This window comes from Camellia sinensis, chromosome 12, assembly GCF_055761805.1.
Source record: "Camellia sinensis isolate YWXY chromosome 12, ASM5576180v1, whole genome shotgun sequence".
Lineage (NCBI taxonomy): Eukaryota > Viridiplantae > Streptophyta > Magnoliopsida > Ericales > Theaceae > Camellia > Camellia sinensis.
In genome coordinates this window covers 87,625,288-87,638,484 of record NC_138972.1, presented here as the reverse complement: position 1 = coordinate 87,638,484, position 13,197 = coordinate 87,625,288, and the positions used below count along the sequence as shown (strand labels likewise).

General features: G+C 28.9%; 1 long non-coding RNA gene across 1 annotated transcript; it reads left to right on the top strand.

The window, feature by feature from the left end:
• Positions 1-11,658: 11,658 nt before the first annotated feature.
• LOC145804204 (uncharacterized) lies at positions 11,659-12,949 on the top strand. Its single transcript, XR_014345832.1, has 3 exons — positions 11,659-11,750; positions 12,579-12,757; positions 12,864-12,949. It is a non-coding gene; the product is annotated as an uncharacterized LOC145804204 (long non-coding RNA).
• The last annotated feature ends 248 nt before the right edge of the window (positions 12,950-13,197 follow it).

Here is a 13,197-nt window from a genome sequence, read left to right as displayed (position 1 = left end):
AATTCCCAGCAAACAGTTCTATGTCCAATTATAGACTATGGTTGATTGAGTTAGAAAAAATTGTTTTATACCATGATTTTTTTGGAAACTTTAAGTTAGAATTTAAGTAGGACTCACAAATCATTTTTTACGAGTATGAGTGGTAATGCGAAGGTTTCCATGTGGTGATTAAGAATATATAATCAGATTATCAAAATTATTTATGGATGAATAGAAAATCGATGCCAAAAGGGTACCGAAATTTTGCAAGGAGGGAAGTTATAAACCAAAGTGGATTAAACCTAAAATTTCACTTGCATGCCCCCAAACCAAACATCTCTTTGTGCCACATTTATTTCAATTTTGGTTTCAAACTTTTGTTGGAAATTTTGAATTTAAATTCTTCTGCAAACATGTATTTTCTGTTTTATTTGCTTTGATTAACAAAAATATATATTTTTTGTTTCAACAGATTGATGGTATGATTTTTATTTTTATTTTTATTTTTTGAAATTACTTTGAGAAACATAATACTCAAAACTCATCTAATCATATGCAGCCGACATAGCATTGACTCTTAACTGATTAATCCATGCTGGAAAGTTACAACTTGTGAAATGCTTCATATGTAACCTACATAAATATAATCCTTCTTTCTTCTAAAATTAAGGTTGTGATTGAATTTTGTATTTATGGGAATAAAAAAGAGTAGGGGAAATTGCTTCAACTTTATTTCACTTTTTTTTTTCCCTTTACAAATTCGAGATTTGAATACATTTTGAAAGTGTCACAAAATTTAGGATTTATGAGCAAGAGACGTTGCCCTATGATGCACTATTTCCCTCACCCTTTAAGCGAAATGCTTTGAAGTAAAAAAAACTCTTTAGATTTTGAAGAGGCAGATCAAATAAACCATAATCACATTGAAATAAGTGGTACAACATAAAATTTGATTCTTTTTTAACACACACATATATAGATATTAGGAAAGATTCTTTTTTATTTCTGTATTTTATATTCCACCTCTCACAACATTGCAAAGAAAAGGGTTCTCCACCTCCCACCCCATCCAAAAAGAAAAAAAACAGTAGTAGTAATTAAAAATGTGAGAGAATAAGGAACCCTCCCAAAAACTAAAAATAAAAACAAAGACAAACACATCAAAACGATAATAAAACAAGAAAGATACAAAGACTTTCAGTGCATGCTTTTTCAAGGAAAAACATTATTAAGTAAACAAAATAAAAATAAATTCGTAGTGGTGTCGCATGAACCCACAAGTTAGAGAAAATGGTTGTGTTTGGTACAACTTTTAAATTATAATTCTACACTCAAGTTCGAGTGCGGCATTTGTTTACGGTTTCCAAAATACATTTCCCCACCCGCGTTTGAAAAATAGTGTACCTGGATGTCCCCCAGACGTCCCCTCGGACATCCGGCCGGTCGTTCAGCTGGTTAACCGGAACACTGTTCTTGATTTTTTTTTTCCACTTGTTATTTTTATATTTTAAATAAAAAATATTTTCAAATTTTTTTTAAATTTTTTATGAGTTTGGAATAGAATTTTGGGTTGTGTTTGGTTTTGAGTTGTAAGTTTTTATATAAAATTATGTCACATCACTCAATTCAAAAACTCTTTTTAAATTTTTTTCAAAACTCATTCACCAAACAAATTTTCTATACTCAAATTATAATTTCAAAACTCACAAACTCAAAATACAACTCATATTCTCAAATCATATTTACAAAACTCTACCAAATACAAAGTGTCTTGCTATATTTAAATTATTGTTTTAGGAGAAAGTCTGCTTATGTGAACCCACTGAGAAGGGAATTGAACCAACCAATGCAGGATATTATACTATATTAATTTTAGAGTAATGGTATGTAAGAAAAAAATATGTACAAAATTTTCGTACAAAATAATGTGATGTCTCGTGATTTCTTTACAATAAAAATATCCATCATTACCCTCACTATTTTATAAATGTCACTATCGGGTCATTCTTGTTATAAATTTCACATAAAAATTCTATAAGCATATCATTTTTTATTTGATAATTTTGCAATATATTTGATTGGTTGATGTGTGGTTTTATGTAATGCATTATGTGATGTTTTCTAATTATCACTATGTCAAAATTGGGCTTTAGCGGCAGTTTTTTACTGCTGTTAAAGGATGTAAAACTGCTGTTAAAGCCTTTAACGGCGGTAATTTAAGACCGCCGTTTATACTCGTGTCGGAAAAGGTACAACCGTCGTAAAAAGGTAAATTACCGTTGTTAAAAGTCGACCAAAAACGGCAGTAATATAGGACTAAAAACGACGGTTCTTTATCGCCGTAAATAGGTTCAAATTTAAAAAAAAATAATTCTCTCTTCTTGCACTCCCAGGTCTCGAACCCTTGACCTCTAATCCCGGCACACCAACCACTCCACTACAGCCACTCTATATGAAATATATTCCCTAAATAAATATTTAAACATTACTTTTTCTTTATTGTAGATGGTCATGTTTAACCTCTGGCCGTGCATGGTCACTACTCGCCAAAGCTCTGCCGGCAAAGACCGCCGTCATTAACGACGGTAATGAGAAAGCTTTAGAGGCGGTTTCGTTACCGCCGTTAAAAGAGGGCTTTAGTGACAGTTTTTTTAACGACGGTTTCATTACCGCCGTTAAAGATACTTTAGCGGACCGCCGTTAAAGATACATTAACGGCGGTATTAATGGCGGTTTCGTTACCACCATTAATAGTATCTTTAACGGTGGTAACGAAAATCGCCGTTAAAAAAATGGTCGTTAATCCCCGTTTTGGCGTAGTGTACCATGAATAATTAGTGCTTTGTGGTTGTGGATATGTCTACTCCTTCTTTAATTGTTAGAACATTTTTATTGCTCACAAGGGTGTTTAAGATTTTGTCCTGATTAATTTTCAAGTAACAATATTAAGAAGACTACATTTATATATATATATATATATATCACATTTTATTTGCAATCTCATATGTCATAATTGGATTAATTCAATGGGTCACACCACTAATGACTATTATCAATACACTACACATGATAGATGTGATGTACAAATGTGGTACACAAATACAAGGGTGGACCCAGGATTCGTCGATGGGATGGGCTAATATTAAGGTAAAATTATACAATATATTTTAAGTATAATCATATAAGAAAAAAGAGAATTTAATAATATAATCTAGATTAATATCTAAACTTTTTGATTAAAAACAATCTAACAAAGTTGTGCTCGATGAGTCTTTAAAGATTCGAATTCATCGATTACAGAATCTAAATCAATTTTCAAAGTAAGGTCTTGTTCAAGTAGGACTGTTCAAAAATCCGTTCAAACCGGTAATCCGGACCGAACCAAACCGAATCGTACGGTTTGGTTCGGTTATATTAAGAACCGGTTTGGTTTCGGTTTAAGAAATATAAGAACAGTAAAAACGGTTCGGTTAATGAATTTTATGAAAAAATCACAGTTCGAACCGAACGGAATTTTAAAAGATATATATATCTATATAATAAGTCACAAAGGTTTTTGAAAAATGTATCAAAATGTATGTGAGATACATTTTGATCCAATGGTTAAGATTAATCCCAAGTATATATGAATGGTTTAGATCAATGGTTTAAAAGGAATGGCTAACATTTTGTATCAAAGGTTTCCCGCCCAACACATTTCTGTGTCTGCCCCATACCCTCTGTCTCCCCCATACCCTCTGTCTTCTTCCCATACTGCTGCAGAGTTGAGAAGCAGATAGTGAGGTGTGTATTAAGAGAAGCAGACTGTCTTCTTACCCTCTGTCTTCTTACCCATACTCCCCCATACCCTCTGTCTTCTTCCCGAATTGATTTGAGAAGGTTGGAGACAAGCACATGTCAATATTTTAGCTCACAGTTATTGAATTCAAATTCAAAAGTTACTGAATTCAAAAGCTCACAGTTATCTTTCGGGTTCCTTTCCTTTCCTCTCTTATATGCTGGGTCCGAATTGGATGCACAGTTATTGGATGAGTATATGCACAGTTATATGCACAGTTATTGGTCCAATTCTCTCATTTTTATATGCACAGTTATATACTCATTTTTGATGGATGAGTATTGTTCCTTTATGATGGATGCTAGGTCCGAATTGGGTCTCTCATTTTTATATGCTTCATATGGATGCTGGGTTCCTTATATGCTTCATATGGGTCTCTCATGGGTCTCTTATATGCACAGCTATATGCACAGTTATGCACAGCTCCGAATTGGGTCTCTCATTTTTGTTCTTCTTCTTCAATTTTTTTTTCCCTCAGCTTTTGCCTTCATCAGAGCTTCTGTGGATCACTCTGACCACTCTCACCATTGTTCACTCTGGCTCCATGTGAAACAGGAACTTGAAACAGAGGTGATTAACTCGGCTGCTCGGTAATCTCAGCCAGGAACTTTGCTCGGTAATGTGAAACTGATTTTTAAACTGATTATATTTATACTTAATGACTGTGGATCACTCTGGTTTTGAAGCCAGTTCAGTTCGGTGATTTTGGTGATTTTGAAATAACTCAAGGTCACATGATTCTTGGTGATTTCTTCTTATTACTGTAAATACTACTGTAAATGTTTTGGTGATTTCCATGTGGTGTAGATTGTTCTGGTTTATGTGACTCAATTACTTAAGTATACTATGTTAGACTTACATGATGAGTCTGGATGATATATGAGTCTAGATGATAATGACTTTAAGTATACTATGTTATTGCATGTTAAAAAAATGATGCGTTATTGTTGAGTCTAGATGATATTATTGTTGAGTCTAGATGATAATGCGTTACTATGTTAAAAAAATGATGCGTTAAAAAAATGACTTTAAGTATACTCTGGCTCCATGTGAAAAGTGATGCATGTTAAATATATTAAATTTATACTTAGTTATACTTAAATTTATACTCAGTAAAATATATTAAATTCACTCTGGATGATATTTATACTTAATGGTTAAGAATAGCATTTTAAGAAAATATACCAGCATATATTTTCTTAGTTGATAATATACCAGCATATATTGTAGTTTATATTTTCTTATAATATAAACATAATATACCAGCATATATTGTAGTTTATATTATAAGAAAATGAGTGGTTTTTTTTTAACATATGGTTTAGAGATTTTCTTATACTGGTATATTATGTAGTATTTAGGGTGTTTTTTGTTATATTTTCTTATACTGGTATAGACAAAAAACTGGTATATTAAGAAGATGGGGGTTTATTGTTATATTTTCTTATAACAAAAAAGTTGGTTGATCCACATTTGTAGTAGGCAAGGCTTTTAAGAAGATGGGGGTTTATTGTTTGAAAAATTTGAATTGGGATGGAGTCTCAAGGCGTTTGAGAGATTTTGATGCTTTTATTACGAATTGTGAGTTGGTTGATCCACATTTGAGTTGGTTGCATAACAATATTTCTTATGATTGGATCATCTATTTTACTGGTATATCCATACCAGCATATATATGCTGGTATATTATCAACATATATTTCAGATGGGGGTTTATGGTCTCTAAGTAGTATTTAGGGTGTTTTTTGTCTTCTTAATATACCAATAAACCTTATAGACAAAAAACACCCTAAATATCCATACCAGCATATATATGCTGGTATATTATCAACATATATTGTAGTTTATATTATAAGAAAACACCCCAAAAAATTTCAACATAATATACCAGCATATATTGTAGTTTATATTTTCTTATAATCAAGTTACTGTATGAAAATATATGAAAATATATATTTTTATAATTCTTAGTTGATAATATACCAGCATATATTGTAGTTTATATTTTCTTAGTTTATATTATAATCAAGTTAATTGCGTACTTTTGAATCTCTCCAAATGACGTAAATCCAAATATATTCATACCAGCACATATTTTCTTAGTTGATGATTAAGAAAATATTCGCATATATTTTCTTATCATCAATGTAAAATATTTATACTTAATGACTACCAGCATATATCATCCAGAGTGAAGTTCTCCTTGCACCCAATGACTACTCAGTAAAATATTTATACTTAATGACTACTCAGTAAAATATATTTATGGTAGAAATATATTAAATTCTTATAATATATTTTTAATGAGTAAAAATGTATGTTATTTTAAGTATGAATGTTCATTTATTTTATTTAATGCCATTCACTTAGTTTCACATGGCTCCATGTATCCCCTTGCACCCAACAATATCACTTATTTTTTAATTGAAATCAGGAACTTGAACTTGAAACAGGAACTTTGCTCGGCTGCTAGGTTAGTTAATCAGGAACTTGGAGCCATAAAAAATAAAAAGCTCGGTTGCTCGGTTAGTTTATTACGCTCAATGTGTTTATTGAGAAGAATTTTAATTGTCCACTGTTTTCAAAGAATTCTGCTCAATGAGAAGAATTCTGCTCAATGTGTTTTCAAAGCAGAATTTCTTATCACCAAAGAGTAGTTGCAAAGGATTACCAAAATCACCAAATTCTGCTCAATGTGTTTATTGTCAACTGTTTATCACCAAAATCATAAATTTTGGTTCAGCCAAAAATTCTGCTCAATGGATTTTTTTAAATTAGTTTGGTGTTATACACTAGAAAATTGGTGACAAAAAAGGTTATTGACACATATTTGAAGACATGTTATTGAACTACTTGATGTTATTGAAGACATTTTTGAAGACATTTTTCTAATTATTGAACTACTTGATATTTGAAGACATTTTTTAAATTAGTCATATGGGTAATTATGTCCTAAATTTATTATTATTATTTCTTTTTTTGGAAAATATATTAACTTTTGATTTTTTAAATTTTTTTTAAAGTTATGCCCTAAGTTATGCCCTAAATTTATTTTTTAAAATCATGCCCTAAGTTTTATATTTTAAGTTATATGGGTAATTTGCTATTTTATTTTCTAAAACAAAATTGAACACTAGAGATCCCACTGCAATGTTGGACACTAGAGATCCCACAACAATAAAATTGAATGAAACTTTTGTGACAACCATGCCCCTCATATATCTATATTTATTACACAAAAAAATTTAAAAAATTGTATATAAAATTAGGTAGGAAATTAATGAAGTGGTGCAGCACGAGAGAGCATACTTCAGTGGTTTGACCTTTTGCTTGGTTTAGTTCAGCCTCTTGAATGTGTTCAACAGTCCAAAAAGAAAGAAAAAAAAAAGGGTGTTGTGGAGAATCCAAGCCCCCTTTTGGCTTTAGAGATGATTTTTTTATGACTCAAAATTATTGGTTTGAGATATCATATTCAAAAGAAACTTGATGATATATTTTACTGAGTGCTTTGATTTTTGTATGTTTGTTATTTAAAATGAAATTCAGTGCTCTTAAAAAAATAGATGATCTTGACAAATCATGTGAATCTGAGTGCCTTGGATTTTTTAATATTAGGTGTATAAATTGTGCATAAATTCAATTTTAAAAAAATTTGGTTTGTTTGTTTACTTAATCATCAACTAAGAAAATATTAGGTGTATTTTTTTTCTTTTTATTATAGATTTAGTATACAATAACTTTAGTTTCTGTCAGTGTTTACAATTTTTTTTTACTTGCTCTTATATTTTGATTTGGAGTATTGGTGAACATTAAAAATCTTATATGTTTATTTCTTAATTTGCATTAACATTAGGGAGAGTTGTTATTTATTTCAGTTTTGTAGAGCATGTAATACAAGCAAAAATGTCAGAAGTTATTTAAGAAAAAAAATTAATATATTTACATCGTGCCTTCTGTCAATTTTGATTAAATATTGAGCAGAATTATTGTGAACCAAATTTCTCTCATAACTATTAAACATTGAGGAAATGTGTCTCTCATCACCAAATTTCTGTCAATTTTTAATCAGAATTATTGTCAATTTTTTTAATGAAAAAAACATTAAGCAGAAATTGGTTTGTTGTTCAAAAAAAAAAATAAAAATAAAAGTTATACACAATGTGTTTACTGTCAACTGTGTATAATAGTTGGTCTGTCAATTATTGCCAATTATTTGAACTATGATGCAGAAATTATTTGAACTAAATTTCATCAAAGAATTTTAAAAAACATTATGTGAACCAAATTTCTGTCAATTTTGATTAAACATTAACCAGAATTATTGTGAACCAAGTTTCTCTCAGAACTATTAAACATTGAGGAAATGTCTCTCATCACCAAATTTTTAATTAGAATTATTGCCAATTTTTTTAATCAAAAAAAAATTAAGCAAAAATTATTTTTTTATCAAAGAATTACTGTCAATTATTTGAACTATTAAGCACAAATTTGGTCCTTACACATAAGGTTGGTCTCAAAATTATTTGGCTATTATACACAGGAAAAACGTAATAGATCCAAAATTTTCACTAAATCAAGAATGAACAAAAATTTTTACCAAATCTCTAATAATAATACTTTTAATCTTTTTTGATAAAAGATTAAAATAGAGTATGGATAGGAGATGGTTTTCTTTCATAAAAAATGGTATGGATAGGAGATGACTTTTAGGATAAGTTTGGAATTTTTTTGAAAAGATTTGAAGATGCGAAGAGAGTAAGGATTGGAGTATTCATATCAGATCAAGCTTTTAATCAAATTTTCACTCAAATTTGATGAATAGAGAGAGAGAGAGACAGAGAGAGAAAGAGAGAGTTAAGTAATTTACTAATCATAACCATCATGGTGAGGCATAGTCGGGTTGCTTCATCGTAGTTATGTGATGATATCTTTTGATGTAATATGGGTTTCTATTCTCCCTTTTATTTATTTATTCTTTCCAAAATAAAAACCTAGGCTTAGGCACCCATAGGATTGTTTGACAAAAAGGCATTATTAATTTCTATTCAACTTACTAAACCATCAAGCGCATTACTAATCACTGGAATGCTCAGTTGAAGAACTCTACATGCACAATTTTGTTTTTCAAAAATAGATGCAACCAACCATGATTTAGTCACCCTTTTAATGAAAGAACATTTATGCAAGATATAGAGAGAGATATCACTACGATATACCTTTACACAAAAATTGTACCATTTAAACGTAGTATATTTGTTGTGTGATTCTAAAAAGAAAGGGACTATTTTTTTTTTAAATATCTACAGCTCCTAATTAAAAGAAAAATTTGAAAGACTTGGCATTTTAACATTTATGTGTAATATGACAAGAGAGTTTATTTTATTTTATTTTTTTTTGTACAGATGATAAAAAATGTATTAAACTTACAAGTATTTAACTTAACGCAAGTATTTAACATAATCCGTTTTACTTTGAATTAAATTCACCAAGTATTTAACTTAACCCACAAAAATGTATTTAACATTTTGTTATAAAAAATTCAAAACAAAATTTGTACCATTTAAATGTAGTCTATTTGTTGTGTGATTATAAAAAGAAAGAGATTGTTTTTTGCATATATATTTTTTTTAATATCTAGAGTTCCTAATTAAAAGAAAAATTTGAAAGACTTGGCATTTTAATATTTATGTGTAATATGGCAAGAGAGTTTATTATTTTTTTTTTTGCACCGTTTTAAGGGAGTATAGTATTCAATGTTGTATTTCAAAAAATTTTGGTCAATGTATATATGTGTGTATTACTTTAGTTGTGTTCATGAAAAAAAAATGTATTAAACTTACAAGTATTTAACTTAACACAAGTATTTAACATTTTGTTATAAAAAAAAAAAAAAATTGTACCATTCAAATGTAAAAAAAAAAAATTGTACCATTCTAAAAAGAAAGGGACTATTTTTTTTCATTTAATTTTTTTTTGAAAGACTTGGCATTTTAACATTTATGTGTAATATCGCAAGAGAGTTTATGTTCCTTTTTTTTTCCCCACCTTTTTAAGGGAGTATAATTGAATATGTTGCATTTCAAAAATTCTGGTCAATGCATATATGTGTGTATTACTTTATTGCTTATAAAATGGCTTTCTTATGTGGTATTTTTTTTTTTTGGCATAAATTTATGTTTGGAGTTTCCAAGTCATAAATGGTGAACTTCAAAATATTTATGATTATAATGGGTTTTAATTTTGGTTTTAATTTCATCTCTATAAAATTAAAGTCAGTTAAGAAAGAGAAAAGTTCAAATTCAGACAATTATTGTGCTCGAATTTTAATTTATCATTTTAATGTGATTGTTAAAAAACATCTATTCTAAATGCTAGGTTGACTCAGAAAATGTGAGTTTGATTATGGGTTTCTCAAAGAATGTAGGGAGAGAGAGAGAGAGAGAGAGATAGAGATAGGTTATTACGGCAATGAACTGTTTGTTTGGAGCTATTTAAAAATAAATTAAGGGTGATTTATTTAGTTGATCTTCCTGCAACAAAAAAATTAAACTGACACTCAGAAAATTTTATTTAACATTTTATTTGCTGTGTAATATATTTATTTAGTTGTACCATTCAAATGTAATATTTATTTGCTGTGTGATTCTAATGTATAGATGATAAATATTTTTCATTTATTTTTTTTGTGAATATCTAGAGTTCCTGATTAAAAGAAAAATTTGAAAGACTTGGCATTTTAACATTTATGTGTAATATGGCGAGAGAGTTTATGTTCTTCTTTTTTTTTTTTTTTTGTCACCGTTTTAAGGGAATATAATATTCTATGTTGGCATAAACTCAACATAATATTCTTCATGAACACAACATAGAATATTCTATGTGTAATATTCTATTTTTCATTTAACATTCTATGTTTTTTTTTTTTTTGCACCTTTTTAAGGGAATATAATTCTGGTCAATCCTTATGTGTGTACGTATTACTTTAGTTGTCTTCATGAAAAAAAAATGTATTAAACTTATAAGTATTTAACTTAACGCAAGTATTTAACATAAAGATTTTTGTTTTGAATCAAATTCACCGAGTATTTAACTTAACCCAAACAAATGTATTTAACATTTTGTTATAAAAAAAATTGTACCCTTCTAAACAGAGAAGGCACGTGCCTCTGGTATCTGTTGACCTTTTTCTTTTTCTTAGAAGTTTATATTTTTATTTATTTATTTTCCTCTTGATTGTAACCCGTTAAGTATTTTCTATTCATGACAGTTATTTATTTAAATAAAATTTTGAATTTTATTATTCGATTTGGTTGCAAGATATTTGGAAATAACATTTCATTGCCAATGAAATCCATGTTAACTTTTATTATTGCTAATTTTTTGTTTCTTTGTGTCTAAAATTTTTAGGTTGAAGTACAATAGTTATGAACAATATCACTATTTTTGGTCAAGTAAGTTTTTTTTTTTCTTTTTTCTCTTCATATAAATTTAAGTACCTCTCTAATAAATTTAAGTACAACAGTTATGGACAATATCACTATTCTAATTATTTTTTTTCCTCATGCTTTATAGGTGGATGGGGACTTACACCGAACCGTAATATCTCCTCCCTTTACTAATTTTCTTATTTATGTGTATAAAGTTTTATTTATTACTCTAAAGTTTTTGTATGTATAGGTTCGATTTCTTCAAGAAAGAAATGTTAACGCTGTTATTCGCGATGAGCGTGACCTTAATACTATTCGCATTCATAAGGTAAGCATAAAAGTCACTTGAACATTGGACATTTATTTTCTTATCATTTTAAAAATAATTTATAAATATATTCTACTTATTTTTACAGGCAAAGGCAAAGGAAAAAGACAAAGCAATATCAAAGGAAACAAAAAAAGCTATTCCTTATGGCAAAGGAAAGGAAAATGCACATCCCATGGTATGGTTTCTCAACAATTTTTAAAAGTTTCTTTTTCGAATATTATATAGATTTTTTTAGGAATTGCGTAGTGTCATATACTATTTTTTATGTACATTTTTCAAAAGTTTCTTTTTCAAAAATTTATTCAATTCTTTTTATTGAATGCGAAATGTTTTTCTGAAGCATGTTAAAGTAAGCATTTGTACAACATGCTAATGCATTTTGTATGAACATTAATTTGAATTTTTAATATGTTTGTCTATTTGTATGATAAAAATATGTTGCATTTGTACAATATGTTGCATCTACAACATAGCATAATAAAAATATAATAGAAGAAAACGAAAAAGGAAAATAAGAAGAAATAACAAATATGTGATGAAAAGGAAACTACATAATATAATTTTTTTTAATTTTTATTTTTCTTATAAGAAGTTCTTAAGGAAAGAAGAAAAAGACAAAAATGTATTTTAATATAACAGAAACAACAAGAAGAGAGAAAAGGAAAGTACAAGACATTACACGCTAATATTCACATTTTATGTACCCAATGATCTAATATTTACCTTTTCAACGTACATTTTGTAAAGAGATAGGTAGTGTCTTAAAACCAATAAATGCGTGCATAGTGAGTTTGCAGTTTTGTGTGCTTAATGTGTTTTCAAATTATTTTTCCCTTCCTTTCTAAAATTCATAAATACATGCATTGGTTCTTATATGACTAACAACTTAACCGAGTGAAGAGGAAAAGTTAGTTAAAAGGAAGAAAAAATACATGATGAAAGGGAAGCAAGTTAGTTAATCTTCACATTTTACGCACCTTCTTATATAATATTCTCATTTTAGGCACACAATGATAATGTGTTATCAAAAGCTGCATTGGCCCAACGTGCACAGCGAGAACGTGAAAAAAATCAAAAGCCATGTTCTGCATACCAATTGGGACAACGCCTGCGACGAGAACGAGAAAGAGAAAGATCGAAGGAATGTATTAACCCAAGACAACCTTCTTTAACACCAAATTGGTAAAAATAAAAAGAATTTTTTACCCAAGACAATCTTGAATTTTTTACTCTTACTATTACCACTTTATTATATAGATTTTAATTTATTCACAATCTATTTCTGTAGGCCTCCTCCTACAACTCCATGTAGAAATGTTGGTGTGGTCATCCGTGATGAGCACGACCTTAATGTTATCCGTGTTCGTGCGGTAAGTACAAAATCAAGTCAAACATTATATGTATTTTATTTATATAAGATATTTTATTTATATAAGATATTTTTAATCTTTTCAATATTTTATTTATATTTGTTAGGCCAAAGATAAAGAAAATGTCAACCTAATGTCTAAAGGAAAAGAAAAGATGGCTCCTTCCGGCAAGAGAATGACAAATGCATGTCATGTGGTATATATTATTTTTTAAAAATATGATGCAAAACTAATCAAAATTTTGAATAGTTA